Source organism: Aotus nancymaae, unplaced genomic scaffold (genome assembly GCF_030222135.1).
Source record: "Aotus nancymaae isolate 86718 unplaced genomic scaffold, 86718_ANA_hifiasm-v0.15.2.pri h1tg000012l, whole genome shotgun sequence".
NCBI lineage: Eukaryota > Metazoa > Chordata > Mammalia > Primates > Aotidae > Aotus > Aotus nancymaae.
The window spans coordinates 20,762,323-20,780,302 of NW_026988423.1; the positions used below are offsets into that span (position 1 = coordinate 20,762,323).

The 17,980-nt window shown below is 38.0% G+C and overlaps 1 long non-coding RNA gene across 2 annotated transcripts in view; it reads right to left on the reverse strand.

Annotated features, from left to right (window-relative positions):
• The window catches only part of LOC105729586 (uncharacterized), a 53,294-nt gene that overhangs the window by 23,432 nt on the left and 11,882 nt on the right, over positions 1–17,980 (reverse strand). The gene's annotated exons all lie outside the window — the stretch shown is intronic.

Consider the following 17,980-nt stretch of genomic DNA (forward strand, 5'->3'; position numbering starts at 1 on the left):
TAACGTAGGTAAAATGTGTGACAATAATGGCACAGAAGTAGGACAAAGTGAAAGTATACTGTTGTTAGGTTCTTCTACTGTATTTTAATGGTGTAGTAGCCTTTAAATGTAAACTGTGATGAGGTAAGGGTGTGAGAAATCCTAAAGTAACCAACAAAAAGTGAAATAGCCAGGCACAGTGGCTCACACCTGTAATCCTAGCACTTTGGGAGGCCAAGGCGGGTGGATTGCCTGAGCTCAGGAGTTTGAGATCAGCCCGAGCAACAAGGTGAAACCCATCTCTACTAAAATACAAAAAGTTAGCCAGGCATGGTAGCATATGCCTACAATCCCAGCTACTGGGGAGGCTGAGGCAGGAGAATTGCTTGAACCAGGGAAGCAGAGTTTGCAGTGAGCTGAGATCACACCACCTCATTCCAGCCCAGGCGACAGAGTGAGACACCATCTCAAATAAATAAATAAATAAATAAATAAATAAATAAATAAATAAATAAAGGTTTCTCTGATAAGATAATAAAATTGAATTATAAAAAATAATAAAACAGACTGAAAAAAATAAACAGAGCCTTCGAGACCTGTGGATCTATAACAACAGACCTGATATTTGTATTATCAGAGTCTCAGAAGTAGAGAAGGAGGGAAGGGTGAAGAAACACTCCAAGAAATCATGACTGAAAACTTTCCAAATTTGTCAGCAAACATAAACCTATAGATTCAAGAAGCTGTGAAAATCCCCCTCTTCAAAACTCAAAGAAATTAGTGCCAAGCCACACCGTAATTAAAATTCTGAAAAGTAAAGACAAAGGAAAATTCTTGAAAGCAGTCAGAGGAAATGTCACCTTACCTATGGCAGAGAAACAATTCAAAATATAGCAAGATTTTGTCTCTTGTTGCGGTTGTTATCCGAAACCATGCAGGCCAGATGGAAATGGCACAATATATTTCAAGTGCTAAGTGAAATATATTTTCACCATCCTCCAAATCCTATTGCCCAGCAATATGTATCTGTATATTTTGCCCTGTATCTGGCAAAATCATCTTTCAGGCATGAAAAGGAAATAAAGGTGTTTTAAGAAAAAAGAAAACTAAGAAAATTTTTTGCCACCAGACCTAATCTAAAAGAGTGACTAAAGGAAGCCCTCTAAACAGAAAGGAAATAATAAAACGAAGGGACCTTGGAATATCAGGAAATAAAAAAGGAACACAGCAAGCAAAAATACAGATAAATTCAATGGGCTTTCCTTCTCTTGTGTTCTAAATTACATTTAACAGTTGAAGCAAAAATTATAATATTGCCTGATGTTCTGAATCAATGTAGAAGAACCATATAAGGTAATTATTTCACAAATAGGGAAAGATAGAGAGGTGTAAAGGGAGGTAAGTGACATAATGATACAGAGCCAGGGAAGAGAAGTGCTGGGAAGGAGAGGGTGTTATCCATTTAAATGATATGGAAGTGGGGAAGGGAAGTGCTGGGTAGAGGAGGGCATGGTCCCTGGCTAGGGCTCCACCCCCAGGCCTGTGCCCATGGACCTAGGTGAGGACAGGCATTTTTGTTTTTCTGCCCAAATGGTGCATTTCCACCCCGGCCTGCCATGCCCCCATCCAGTGCCTGTAAAAACCCCAAGACACTAGCAGGCAGACACACGGGTGGCGGGACGTTGAAAGGTGCAAATCAGTGGAGGAACACACAGGCGGCTGGACATCGAGAGGAACGCATCAGTAGGCGCTGGCACGCCGGCAGGCCTCCGACCGGCAGAAGAAAGTGGAGTTTGGCCGGGGCAGTCAGAGGAGAGCCCGGGCTGCCAGCAGCCCCATTCCAGGGGAAAACCATCTCCCTTCTGGCTTCCCCCATCTGCTGAGAGCTACTTCTACTCAATAAAACCTTGAACTCGTTCTCCAAGCCCACATGTGATCTGATTCTTCCGGTACACCAAGGCAAGATACTTGGGATACAGAAAGCCCTCTGTCCTTTCGTTAAGGCAGGAGTCTAATTGAGCTGACTAATACAAGCCGCCTACAGACAGCAAAACTAAAAAAGCACCCTGTAACACACTGGGGCTTCAGCTGTAAACATTCACCCCTAGACACTGCTGTGGGGTTGGAGCTCCACAGCCTGCCCGTCTGTATGCTCCCCTAGAGGTTTGAGCAGCCGGGCACTGAACTCCTCCATTGCACACCCTGTGAGGGGGACAAGGGAACTTTTCCTGTTTCAACTGGGGGCTAGTCCAGGAGCCTTTTTGCCCCTTTAACTGTTTTTCTCTCTTTCCCATCCCCGCCTTAAGTGAGAGAGCTCCCCCTCCCAGCTCTGTTTCTGATAGAGAAGGAACAACCCCTGCTGGCTGAGAACTGCAAATTCAGCAGGGCACATTTGAGACACACTAAACAGATACAAACAACCTCTAAAATATCTTTTCAGCCCCAAACTCAATTGTAAGCTTCAGGCTGAGGCTCTAGAAAGAAAAACCAAGTCTGAGGGAAGCCAGGAAGCATTCACAATGTAAATGGGCAGGACCAATTCCTGCCGACCAAACCCCACCCCATGGAAGGAGGCCGTGCTTCATGGCATAAACAGGCCCAGGGAACTCAAAGTTTGCCAACAGCGTAAGAAAGGGAGGTGTAGGTGAGGGCGGGTTATTCTTATCCTTCAGATTTTCCCTGCTTCATGAGTACATAGCACACTGGTACCCGTGATTGACACCTGCCAAGGTTGCCAGGACTCAGGGGCAAGAGGTGGAGAGTGAAGGGAGGATGCTCACTTTCTGTCTCCATCACACCCTGAGTATTCACTGAAAGAAGAAAGGGATTGAGGGGCACCTTTATTTCCTGTCTTTCAAAATGGGCAACGCGTTCTCTTCACCATCCCCAGCTACACTCCTCTGGAGTATATCCTGAACCACTGGGACTGCTTTGACCCTCAGAATCTGGAGGAAAATCACCTTATAGCCCTCTGCACAAAGGGTTGGCCAAATCATGATTTACATGAAGGACTTTCTGATTAACAGGAAGGAAGCATCCATTTCAGTACCATCTGGCAGTTGGAACTTTTCTGTAGATGTGAGGATAGATGGTCTGAGGCCCCATATATGCAGGCTTTCTATATCTTGCAAGGCAATCCAGACCTTTGCCATCTCAGGCAAGGCTGCAAGGAGCAAGCCCAAGGAATTAAAGAAAGAAGTCCCAGAGGCATCACCAGCAGAGGAGCCAGATCCCTCCAGCCCTGCTCCTCCTGGTCCACCCCAACCTCCCTATCCAGCTTCAGCCTGACATTTGCTCCCTCCTAGAAATCCTCAACCTAAACAAGCCCCAGTCTTACTCTTGCCCCTCCAACAGATGTCTAGTGAATTTGGGCCCAGTAAGGTCCAGGTCCCCTTCTCCCTACAGGACTTAAAGCAAATTAAGGGGGATATTGGCAAGTTTTCAGATGACCCTGATATATAGAGGCTTTCCAGAATTTCACTCAAATATTTGAACTCTCCTGGAGAGAGGTCATGCTACTTTTGAATCAGACCCTGACAGACACTGAGAAACAGGCTGATCTGCAAGCAGCAGAGATTTGGGGCTGAACTTTGCATCACATATAGCATCAGGGAAGGGGGTGATATTATCCAACTGAAAGAGAAGCAGTGCCAGTGAATGACCCTAAGTGGGATCCCAGTGATGAGATGGAAGCCTGGAAGAGGAGGCACTTTCAGGTTCGCATAATGGAGGGCTTACATAGGACTAAGACCAAGCCTCTCAATTATACTAAGTTGTCCATGATTGACCAGGGATTGGATGAAAATCCCACTGCCTTCCTGGAAAGGCTAAGAGAGCCCTTGGTAAATCACACCTCTCTATCTCCTGATTCCATTCAGGACAACTAATCCTAAAGGATAAATTTATTACTCAGGCAGCTTCTGACATCAGGAGGAAGTTGCCGAAACAGGCCCTGAGACCAGATAGTACCTTAGAGGACCTCTTCAAAGTGGCCAACTTGGTGTTTTATAACAGAGACAAGGAGGCCCAGAAAGAGAGAGGAAATATAGGAAAGAGGCAGAAGCTTTAATGGTCATCATGCAAGCCCACAAACCCCAGATACGTTAACTGCTAAAGATATGGCAAGAAGAGTTATCTCTCTTCTAACGTTTATCTGCTCCCATACACAGTTTAATTTCTTTCACCAGGGTGCAACGGCTCAAGGTACAATGTTGTTGTTACTATATTTCACTTCTTATCTCTGTAATCTTTCGCACTAAATTCTTTCCTTGTATAATACACATGTTTAACCCATGCATACTTAACCTTATAAAACTTGTTTTTTTTCTCACATGCCTAGAAGCCATCAAACTCCAAATAGCCAGGCAGCCAGAGCCTCAAACGATGGCTCCCTTTTGCTAGGAACCCTTAGGCAGACTTCTGGGAGGAATCTGACTGCTGTTTTCCCCAAAACAACATCCCCTGTCAGCAGGAAGCAGCTAAACCATCATCTAACTGTAGTTAGATATACCTCTTCAGAGGGAGGAAATGATGCAGAAGTGCTGGAAAGGGAAGGGCATGGTACCTTTAAATGATATGGAAGTGGGGGAAGGAAGGGTGTGCTTTTTGGTTAGGGCTCCACCCCCAGGGCCTGTGCCTACGGACTAGGTGAGAACAGGCATTTTTGTTTTCCTGTCCAAATAATGCATTTCCCAAGACCACCCTTGTCTGCCACACCCCCATCCTGTGCCTATAAAAACCTCCAATGCCCTAGCAGGCAGACACACAGGTGGCTGGATGTAAAGAGGAGCACATCAGTGGAGGAGCACACAGGTGGCTAGACATCAAGAGGAACACATCGGCAGAAGAAGACACAAGTGGCTGGATGTCGAGAGGATGTCAAGGGGAGCATATTGGCAGATGCCAGCAGGCCAGCAGGCCACTGGCCAGCAGAATGACATGGAGTTTGGTTGGGGCAGTCGGAGGAGAGCCCAGGCCACTGAGCGGCCCAACTCCAGGAGAAAACCTTCCCACTCCATCCCCTTCTGGCTCCCCCATTTGCTGAGAGCTGCTTCCACTCAATAAAACCTTGCACTCATACTCCAGGCCCAGGTGTGATCCCATTCTTCCAGTACATCAAGGTAAGAACCCAGGATACAGAAAGCCCTTCATCCTTGCAACAAGGTAGAGGGTCTAATTGAGCTGGTTAACACAAGTCACCTACAGATAGCAAAACTAAAAGAGCACACAGTAGCACATACCCACTGGAGCTGTAAACATTCATCCCCCAGACACTGCTGCAGGGTCGGAGCCCCACGTATGCTCCCCTAGAGGTTTGAGCAGCAGGGCACTAAAGAAGCCAGCCACACCCCCATCACACACCTTGTGAAGAGGACAAGGGAACTTCTTCCATTTCAACATCAGTAGGCAGTGTGTTATGTATAGATGATACAATACCTAGAACAATCACTTGAAAAGCTATACAAACAGATAAACAAAAAAACACTGTTAATAAATAGAAGTAGAATTCTAAAAAAAAATTTCAAGTAATCCAAATGAAAGCAGGAAAAGTAAACAGGGAAAGAAAAAACAAAGAGATCAGACAGAAAATAAAAATAAAGTAGCACACTTAAACCTTGACATATCAATAATCACATTAAATATAAATGGTATATAAGTACACAAATTAAAAGAATGGGTTAAAAAACATGACCTAACCATATGCTATCTTCAAGAAACTCATTTTAAATATAATTATATGGGGCATTGAAAGTAAAGGAATGAAAAATGATATATAAACAAACATTAATCCATTAAAAGCAGAAGTAGCTGTATTTTGGGTTTTGTTATTTTTTAGAGACAGGGTTTTACTCTGTCACTCAGGCTGTAATTGTGGGTGTACCACCTGCAGCCTCATACTCTTGGGTTCAAGAATCCTCCCACTTTAGCTTCCCAAGTAGCTGAGACTATAGATGTGTCCTACCACACCTGGCTAAGAAAGGAGCTATATTAATATTAGACAAAGTATATTTCAGAGCAAAGAATATTACCAGAGACATAAAGGGGCATTGTGTAGTGATAGCAGAGTTAATTTACTAAGAAGACATACCAATCCTAAAAGAGTATGACCCAAACAAGAGAAAAAAAAAAAAATTAAGCCAGACTGGTAGTGCTGGAAGGAGAAATCGAAAAAAAAAACAACACACATAATTATATTTGAGGACTTCAACATTCCACTCCAGCAATTGGTAGAACAATAGAAAACCAGCAAGGATATAGGAGAACTGAACAACATCAAATAAAGGGATCTAATTGGCATTTCAAGAACACTTCACCCAACAACAGCGGAATATATATTCTTTTCATGTGTCCATAGAACATATATGAAAATAGACCATGTCCTGGGTCATAAAAAAAAAAAAACACCTCAAAAAAGTTAAAATAATTAATGTTGCACGAACTGTTATCTCTGACCACAATGAAATCAACTAGAAATCAATAACAGAAATAGAGAAATTTTTAATCAGGTATATATCAGAAATACAAATACAAATATGTGCATACACAGACACACACACACACACACACACATATATATATACTTTGCTCTAAAGTATACTTTATCTGATATTTATGTAGATAGATGATTGATAGATACAGACATACTTATAGATATAGATATAGGTAACCTGGCGTGTATGTGTGTAGACCAGAAATATAAAAATCACCATGTACTTGGAAACGAATAGGACATTTCTAATTAATCTGTGAGTCAAAGAAGAACTCTCAAGTGAAATCTTTAAAAAGTCTATTAAACCGGGTGAAAATAAAAATATAAGATAAAATTTGTGAGACGCAGCTAAAGCAGTGTTGGTAAGAAAACTTATAGCACTAAATACGTGCATTAGAAAAGGAGAAAAGTCTCAAATTAATAATCTAAGTTCCCACCTCAAGAACCTAAAAACGGAAGCACAACTTAAACTTGAAGAAAACAGGGGAGAAAATAGTAAAGATAAGAGGAGAAATAAATGAAATTAAAAGCAGAATAAAAAAATGAATAACTGGTTGTCTGGAAAGATCAATATAAGTAACAAATTTCTAGCAAGACTAACAAAATATAAAAGACACAAATTGCCTGTGATAGGAATGAAACAGAGGATATCACTGCAAACTCTGAAGACATTAAAAATATAATAATTGAATGCTGTAAACAACAAACCACTCTGCACACATACATGTGATAACTTAAACAAAATGAATGAATTTCTAGGCTATTACAGAGTACCACACTCATCTAATACAAAATAGATCTTTTGAATAGCCCCATAACTATTAATAAAATTAAACTTCTTTTAAAAACTTTTCTAAAAAAGAAATCTTCAGCCCTAGATGGTTTCACTGGAGAATTTTATCAAATAGAATTAACATCGTTTTACACAGTCTCATTCAGAAAACAGAAAAGGAGAAAATACTTTTTAATATATTTTATGCAATTACTCTGATACCAAACCAGACCAAGATGGTACAAGAAAGAAAATCATAGACCAATATTTCCTAAGAATATAAACACAAAATTCTTTAAAAAATATTAGCAGATAAAATTCAGCCACATATTAAAATAATTATACGCCATGATCAAGTGGAGTTTATTCCAGGGATGCCAGATTGGTTCAATAATCAGAAATTAATCAGTGTGATCTACATATTAACAGGCTAAAGAAGAAGTCATATGATCATGTTAATCAATGCAGAAAAAGCATTTGACAAAATTCAATGTCCTTTCATAATAAAAACACTTAGAGAAATAGGAATAGAGAACTTCCTCGACTAGATAAAGAGTACAAAAAAAACCTACAGCTAACCAGCTACCACTATACTAAATGATGTGCTACTGAATGCTTTCTCCTTATACAAGGGAATACTATCTACTCTCACCCCTCTTATTTAACAAAGTGCTAGATGTTCTAGCCAGTGTAATAAGGCAAGAAAAAGGAAATAAAATGCATACGATTGGAAAAGAAAGAAATAAAACTGCCCATATTTGTAGATGGCATAACTGCCTATATAGAAATCTCAAGGAATTTACAAAAACTTCTAGAACTAATAAGTTCAGCAAGGTAGAAGGACACAAGATAAACATATACAAATCAAGTATATTTCTATATGCTAGAAATGAACACATGGAAATCAAAATTTAAAATATAGTATCATTGACAATCACTCATGAAAATCTTCTCAGATGTAAATCTAACAAAACATGTATGGTGCTTGTATGCCAAAAGCTACACAATGTTGATGAAATAACTCAATAAGATCTAAATACATGGGGAGAAATCAGTGTTCATGGATTGGAAGACCCAACAAGATGAATAAAGATGTTAATTCTCCTCAAATTTTAATATACAGTTTTAATGGTATAAATTCCTATCAAAATCCTAGCCATATTTTTGTAGATATAGATAAAATTATTCCAAAATTTATATGGAAAGGTAAAGAAACTGTAATAGCTAAATCAGTTTTGAAAAAAAAGAATAAAGTGGAAGGAATAAGCCTACTTGATTTTTAAGATTTATATAGCTACAATAATCAAGACTGTGTGGTATTGGAAGAGAGATAGACACAAAGATAAATGGAACAGAATAGAGAATCCAGAAATAGACCCACACAAATATGCCAAATTGATTTATGACAAAGGTACAAAAGCAATTCAATGGAAGAAAATTTGCCTTTTCAACAAATTGCGTTGGAACAATTGGACATCCAAAGACAAAAGAAAAGAAATTCAACCTAAATCTTACACCTATACAAAAAGCAATGTAAATGGATCACAGAATCAACTGTAAAATGTAAAACCATAAGACATTTAGAAAAAAATAGGAGAAAACCTAAGGCTAGGAGAAGAGTTCTTAGACCTGATATTAGAGCAAGATTAAAAAAGAAAAAAATGTCAAATTAGATTTCATGAAAATAAAATACTTTTGCTCTGTAAAAGATCTTGTGAAAAGGTTAAGACAAGCTACAAAGTGAGAGAAAATATTTGCAAACCACATATGCAACAAAGAACAACATTTAGAATATATAAAAAACTCAAAAACCTCAACAGTAAAAAAAAAAAATTATTAGAAAATGGGCAAAATACCTAAAGAGACATTTCACCAATGATGATATACAGATAGAAATTAAACACATGAAAAGATAATCAATATCATTAATTTTAGGCAAATTAAAACTAGAGTGAAATATCACTACATACCCATCAAAATGGCTAAAATTTTAAAGAATAGTGACAATATTTTATACGATTTGAATGTCTGACCCTCCAGATCTCACTTTGAAATGTGATTCCCACGTTGAAGGTGGAACCTGGTGGGATGTGATTGGATCATGGGGGTGGATTCCTCATGAATTATTTAACATCATCCCCCTGAGGATAAGTGAGTTCTCACTCTATTAATTCATGAGAGAGCTGACTGTTTAAAAACCTGGGACTGCTTGCCCTTCCTTTTCCACCACAATTGTAAGCTTCCTGAGGTCCTCACCAGATGCAGATGTTGATATCACACTTCCTGTACACACTGCAGAACCGAGAGCCAATTAAACCTCTTTTCTTTATAAATTACCCAATCTTTGGTATTCCTTTACAGTAATGCAAATGGACTAATACAACATAAATGCTGATGAGAATGTAGAAATGCCAGACCACTTGTACATTACTGGTGGGTATGTAAAAAGGTACCAACACTCAGGAAAGCTGTTTAGCAGTGTTTTGAAAAACCAACTTGCAATTACCATACAACCCAGCAAGTGGACCTTCTGAGTGTTTATCCCAGAGAAATAAAGACTTATACTCACATAAAAACCTATACATGAATGTGTATAGCAACCTTATTCATAATGGCCCAAAATCGGAACCAACCAAGATGTCCTCCAATGGATATATGGTTAAACTGTTGTATATTCATATCATAGAATATTAATTTGGAATTTAAAAAAAACAAGACTATTCCTACATGCAACAATCTGCATGTATCTCCAAAGAATTACAGTGAGTGAAAAAATTCTAATCCTAAAATGTTACACACTGCATAATTTCATCTATATAATATTCTTGAAGTGACAGAATTATTGAAATGGAGAAGAGATTTGTGGATGCCAAAGGTTAAGGAAAGGTGGGGATGGGAATGGACATGGCCACAAAAGGGCCCTTCACTTCATGAAGGATGCTTGTGGTGATGAAAATTTCTGTGTGTTGATTGTATCAATGTACACAGCCTGATTGTGATAATGTACTAATGCTTTGCAAGATGTTGTCATTGGGGGAAACTGGTTAAAGGGTACCTGTGTCTATACTATTTCTTACAAATACATGTGAATCTACAATTATGTTAAAATAAAAATTTTAATTAAAAAATAATGTTTAAAATCCCAAATACAAAGACCATATTTTATATGATTCTATTTATATGAAATGTCCAGAATAAGCAAATTAATACAAATTGAAAATGATTGCCTAAAGCTGAGGGTGGGAAGAGAAGTGAATAGGGGTGAATGTCTTTGGGCGATAATGAAAATGTCCTAATATTAGATAATGGTGATGGCTGCACAACTCTGTAGATATATTAAATATTGAATTGTACACTTGAAATGTGTGAATTTAGGCTGCATAACATGTGTCAATGAAGCTGTGATAAAGAAAGAAAGCTGGAGTGATTATATTAGACAAAGTAGATTTCAAGGCAAAAAAATATTACCAGGACTATTTTCCTGTAAGTTTATTTCATAATGAAAAGGAGGTCAATTCATTAAAAGAATCCAATAATCCTAAATGTTTATGTACCTAATAACAAAGTTCCAAATGACATAAAGCAAAAACTGATAAAACCACAAGGAGTACTAGGAAAATCCATAATTATAGTCCAATATTCAAATATTTCTTTCTCAGTACTTGATAGAAAAAGTAGACAGAAAAATCACAAAATGTATAGAATATTTGAGAAGCATTATCAAACAAATTGACCCAATTGACATTATAGAACATTCCACCCAACAATAGCAGAATGCAATTTTTTTCAAGTGCAAGATTGTTTAATAAGATAAAACATATTCTGTACCACAAACAAGTATTAATAAATATAAAAGAGCTCAAGTCATACAAAACATGTTTTCTCAACTTAATTGGATTAAATTAAAAATTAATAACAGAAATATCTCCAGAATGTTCCCCAAATATTTTTAAACTAAATAACACACTTCTAGATAACTTGTGAGTTACAGGCAACTCAAAAAGGAAATTAGAAAATACTTTGAACTGAATAAAAGTAAAACAATATAAATAATGAGAGACATCACAACTGCACAAATTTCACACTGGTTACAGAGTAATAAAGGCATATTATAAGCAACTATATGCCAATAAATGTCAATAAATTTAAGAATTTAGATAAAATAGATAAACTGAAAAATTCTTATTACCAACTCTCTCTAAAGAAGAAATAGATAACCTGAATTTCAATCTATTTTAAAAATTGAATATGTAGTTAGGATCTTCTGACAAATAAAAATTTAGCAGCAGATAGATAGGTTCATTGGTGACTTCTACCAAATAGTTAAAGAAAAATAATACAAATTTTATACCTTCTTCTAGGTCACTGAAGAGGAGGATATACTTCCCAACTCTTTCTATAAAGTCAATGTTACCAAGTTACCAAAATCAGATAAAGATATTACAAGAAAAGAAAGTTTCAGATTAATATCACAGATTAAACAAATTTTTGGAAAGTTGAATTCAACAATATGCAGCCATAAAAAACGATAAGTTTATGTTCTTTGTAGGGACGTGGATGAATCTGGAAACCATCATTCTCAGCAAACTGACACAAGAACAGAAAATCAAACACCACATGTTCTCACCCATAGGTGGGTGTTGAACAATGAGAACACATGGACACAGGGAGGGGAGCATCACACACTGGGGAGGACTAGGGGAGGGACAGCAGCAGGTAGGGAGTCAGGGAGGGATAACATGGGGAGAAATGCCAGATATAGGTGATGGGGATGGAGGCAGCAAACTACATTGCCATGTATGTACCTATGCAACAATCCTGCATGTTCTGTACATGTACCCTAGAACCTAAAGTGCAATAAAATATATTTTTTAAAAAAAGATAGTAATTACAACTAGGTGGAATTTAATCCAGGAATTCAAGGTTGATTTAATGTCTAAAATTTATCAGGGTAATTCACCATAGAAACACATTTTGAAGAAAAGCCATATGCTCTATATAGACGCAAATAAAGAATTCAACAAAATCCAACATTCACTCGGGACAAAAATTCACAGCAAAATAAGAATAGAAGAAACTTTCTCAACCTGATAAAGGGCATCTATAAAAAAGATTAATGCTTTCTCACATGACACATCACCAAGACCAAAAACAATAGCACAAGGATGTTCTCTTCCATTCAACATTGTGCTGAAGGTTCTAGCCAGTGTAATAAAAATAGGAAAAATAAATAAATGAAAAGGAATCAAGATTGAAAAAGGAGTAAAACTGTCTTCATGTACACCCAGCATGATTGTTTTATGTAGAAAATCCAGTGAAATCTATGAAAAGCCACTGGAACTAACAAATGAGCTTATCAAGTTTGAAAGACACAAGATAAATATACAAAAATTCAATTTTAATATACTAACAATATAGTAATAATAAATAATCAAAAATTAAAATTGAGAAAACAATATTATTTACAAGAACATCAGAAAATATAAAATATTTAGGGAAAGATCTGCAAAAGTTGTGAAAGATATGTACACCAAAGACCCTAAAATAGTACTTAAAGAAATTTTTAAACATCCAAATAAATGGAAATGTATATACTATGTTCATGAATTGGAAGCCTCAATATTGTTAAAAGTAAAATGTCAATACCCTCCAAATTCATCAACAGATTCAATGCCATCCCATTTAACAACTCACTATGCTTTTTAGTAGAAAGTTTTAAACTAATTCTAAAATATTTCTAGAAATTCAAAGAACCTGAAATAGACAACACAACTTTGGGGAGGGAAAAAAAGAGCAAGTTTAGAGGATTAGCATTATCTGTTTTTATGAGTTATAAAATTGCCGTATTAGAATAGTGAGGTATTGGTGTAAACATCAATGTAACAGAATAGAGGCCAGAAATAGACACAAACATATATCTTTATATATATAGCTGAGTTTTGACAAGCTTATAAAAGCAAGTAAAGGGAAGAAGTTTAAATCTTTTCAACTAATGGTATTAGAACAATTGGATATTCACATGTAAAACTACATATTTTGATCCATTCTGTGCACCACATACAAAAATCAACTCAAAAGGGTAATAGACCTAAATATAAAACCTAAAACGTTAACACTTCTAGAAGAAGGCATAAGACAAAAGCTTTATGACCTTGGATTAAGTAAAGGCGTCTTAGACATAACTGCATAAAAAAAAACTTGTAAATTGAACTTCATCAAAATTCAAAATTGCCTTTCAAAGACACTGTTAAGAGAATAAAAAGACAAGCTGTTAAGAGAATAAAAGACAAGCCACAGACTGAGAGAAAATATTTTCAAACCATATATTTGGTGAAAGATGTGTATCTATAATATATAAATAACCTTCAAAAATAAATAATAAGAACATAAACAATGTTATTTAGAAATAGACAAAAGATTTGCCTTCACCAAAGAAAATATACAGAAAGCAAAGAAACATATGAAAAGAAACACAACATTATTACTTGTTAGGGAAATGCAAATTAAAGCCACAATGAGATACCCCTGTACTCCTATTAAAATGACTAAAATTAAGAAGCCTGAACATACCAATTATTGCCAAAAATGTGAAGCAATTGGAATTCTCATACACTGCTGAGAGAATGTAAAGTCGTACAACTAATTTTGAAAACAGCATGGCAGTTTCTCAAAAATTTAAACAACCACCTACTGTATGATCCAATCATTCTCCTCTTAGGTATTTACCCAAGAGAAGTGTAAGTGTATACCGATGCCAAAGCTTCTACGCAAATGCTCACAGAAGCATTATTTGTAACAGCCAAAAAAGTGGAAACATCCCAAATGTCCATCAATTGGAGAAGAGACAAGCTGTGGTATATTCATATAATGAAATACTATCAGAAATGAAAAGAAATGAACTATTGATATATACTACAACACAGATGGATCTCAAAATAATTATGCTGAGTGAAAGGCAGACAAAATGTGTGCATATTGTAGCTTCCATTTATATAATTGTAGGAAATGCAAATGAATCTATAGTGACAGAAAGCAGATCAGTGGTTGCCTAGGGATTGGGGGTGGGGGGTGCAGGAGAGAGGGATTTCAAAGGGGCACAAAGAAACTTTTGGAAATGATGGATATGTTCATTATCTCAAATATACATATGTCAAAACTCATCAAATGGTATACTTTAAATATGTTCAGAATATTGTATGTCAATTATATTTTAATAAAACTTAAAAATAAAAGGTAAAGGCATCCATGAAGAGATACAGGAGCAGTAGGGAAGATTGTTTCGTCTCTTCCCTTCTCATATTCTACCTTCCCAGTCACAGCCTGGGGATGGTGAAGGAAGACAAAGAGCGAAGATGAGGGGATATTGGGGCTCGGGCCAGTCCCAGGAAAGCCACAGCTTCCCTGTTCCTCCTACCTGCTACCCTGCTCACTTCCATAGCCTGTTTCCTAAATTGATGTGTGAGAGCTGGCAGGGACCTGAGAGATGATAAAGTCATATGCAATAGTCAGCAAATGTTTGTCAAACACAGTATTGGTCAAAGAAACAGAACCGATTGCAAATAAAGATATAGATGTAACTCTATATATATGACTATATATATATATATAACTCTCTATATATGACTACATATATATAGTCATATGTTGCATAATAATGTTTCAGTCAACAATTGACTACATATATGAGAGTGATTCCATAAGATTATAATGGATATTTTATACTCCACTTTTACTGTACCTTTTCTATGTTTAGATACACAAATAATTACACCTACCTGCAATACTCAGTACAGTAACATGTCATACAAGTTTGTAGACTAGGAGCAACAGAGCATACCATATAGCCTAGGTATATAATAGGCTATACAACCTAGGTTTGTGTGTGTACACTCTATGATATGTCCACAATGACAAAATTGCCTAACAACGCATGTCTCAGAAGGTAACTCTGTTGTTAAGTGACACATGACTACAGACATACACACACATACACATACATATATATAAAGAGAGAGACAGAGAGAGAGAGAGATGTTTATTAAAGAATCAGTACATGCAATTATGGAGGCTGACAAGTCCCAGTATCTGCAGCTGGCAAGCTAGAGACCCAAACAAGTTGATGATGTTAAGTTCCAGTCAAAGGGCAAAGGGCTTGTTCCAGCTCCAGGCATTCAGGCAGAAGTGGCCTCTTACTCAATTTTTCTGTTTTATTCAGGTCTCCAACTTATTGGATGAGGCCCACCCACATTAAGGAGGGCAGCCTTCTTTCCTAGTCCACTGATTCAAATGTTAATTTCACCCAGAAACACTCTCAGAGACACACCAGAATAATATTTGACCAAATGTCTGGGCACCCTGTGGCCCAAGCAAGTTGGCATAGAAAATAATCCATCATGCTCACTGTGGTGATTCTTGTTGAAGATGTGGGCAGGGCTAAGAGGAAGTGACAAGGGATCGTGCAGCACTGTGGGACTCACAATATAAAGGAGATACTGCCACTCTGAGGCTAGGACCTGGTGGGGAGCAACTACCAGCACCTGGACTCAGTATCTACAGGAGGTGAACGTGAAACTGGGGTAGTGGTCTTTTACAGAGAGATGCAGACAATCCACTGCCTGGTAGCATGAGAGCAAGGGAAGTCCGTATCTTAATCTTACTCTTCTTCTGCCCCAGTTTCTGTACTGGTACTTCACATTAGCCAAGACAGAGGGAAAGCAAGCCCATTGAGGCAGTTCATACAAATCAGCCTCCTGGGGCCCAGAGCAGGGCAAAGAAGACTCAAAAGTGGCTCAGGAGGGGTCAATGAGAAATATACACTGCACCCCATTACCAGTGAGGCCATTAAGGCTCAGAACAGTTAATTTCATAAGGAACAATTAGTAGAGCCAGAACCAAACTGGCTTTTCTGACACTGAGTCCAAAAGTCTCCCTAATTCTTCCTGCTGGCAGTCTGCTTTTTTCTTCCTGTAAGATGAGTCAAGGGACTTCTTTGGGACTCACGACCTAGATATTGAAGGGCTTCCAGCTTGATCTGCAGATGTGATTGGGATCCTGGGATCTGCATTTCCCTATTGTCCTAAGACCTCCCACTCCTGACCTCTGCCTACTTCACCAAACACCTTTTTTTTTTAATTTTGTTGAGACAGAGTTTCGCTCTTGTCACCCACGCTGCAGTGCAATGATGCAATCTCAGCTTACTACAAGCTTCATCTCCTAGGTTCAAGCAATTCTCCTGCCTCAGCCTCCTAGTAGCTGAGATTAGAGGCACATGTCACCACGCCAAGCTAATTTTTGTATCTTTAGAAGAGACGGGGTTTCACCATGTTGGCCAGACTAGTCTCAAACTCTTGACCTCAAGTAATCCACCCCCCTTGGCCTCCCAAAATGCTAGGATTACAGGTGTGGGCCACGCACCTGGCTTCACCAAACACCTCTTGTCCCTTTAGTCACTTCAGCTTCTTGTCTTCTTCCAGTCCCTCAAAGGCACCAGCCTTTCTCCTGCCTCTGAGCCTTTGAACACACACTTCCCTCTGCCAGTAATGCCCTTCCTCTCACTATTCTAGCTCGGTCCTCTTCTTCCTTCTCTTGCAGAGATACTTCCATTACCTACCCACCTGCCATTTGAATTCAGCCACCTTTCTATTCACTCTTATTTCCTCTGTTCATTTTCTTTATACTCTTATAGAATGTGTAATTATATTTATATTCAGAAATGCTAACAATTGTTTCATAACTGTCACTCCCACTGGCTTTGAAGTTCCATTGGGATGGGAACTATGACTGTTTTGCTTACTGCTGTAAATTCAATGATTTGCACAGTGCCTGGCATACAGTAGGTGCTCAGTAAATATTTGTTAAATGAATTAAGCAACTAGTTATGTAACAAATCTTAAATCCCAACAAAAGAGAGAATCCATAAGAGGCACTAGCCATTAAGGCGGGTTCCCAGACTCAGGGCTTCCCTTATGAGGAACCTATCACTTTGCAGTAGAGATTTTGGGAGCACCCCTCTGTTTTATGACAGGCTTATAGAATGCCCCCATTAAAGCACCAAACCTTTAGTTTGAGAAAACTTAGGTATTTTATTCCCTTGAGAAAATGATAATCCCTTCAGGAGGAATAGAGATTTTAAGCTCATCAGTCACTTATACCTCAGGGTAGATATTTATTGAGTCCTTTGATCCTTTAAAAGAAAAGTACCAGCGAAAGAATGCCAGGAGGGACATGGAGGAAGGACCCCAGAAAAAGGAAGGATAGAGAGTGAGGAGGCTAAGGCAGGCCCTGCCTAGATTCAGATTCATTTGACCATTTGTTGAGCATAAACTATGTGGCAGGCGTGTGCCTGGTGCTTTGCAGACATTCTTTCTAATCCTCACAAGCTCCAAGAGAAGCAAGAACACCACCCCCATCTTATCCATGAGGCCATTAAGGCTCATGAAGGTGAAACAACTTGCGTAAGACCACACAGTATGCAAGTAGGGAACTGGGATTTCAATCTTGATCTTTCTGGCTCCAAAATGCATGGTTTTTCCCTCTAACTTGACAAGTTCCTCCAAAAATCATGGGATAATCTAGGGAGAATGTCCTCCCTGTGGCAGAAGGCCTGGATAGATTCAGGCAGATATTCCCATCAAGAGCAATGGAAGCCACAGCTGAGATCCTCATGTATTTAATGAGAACAATCATAATAGTAACAGTACTAATAATAACTAATAGCAAGTGCTTATGAAGCCCTGTGG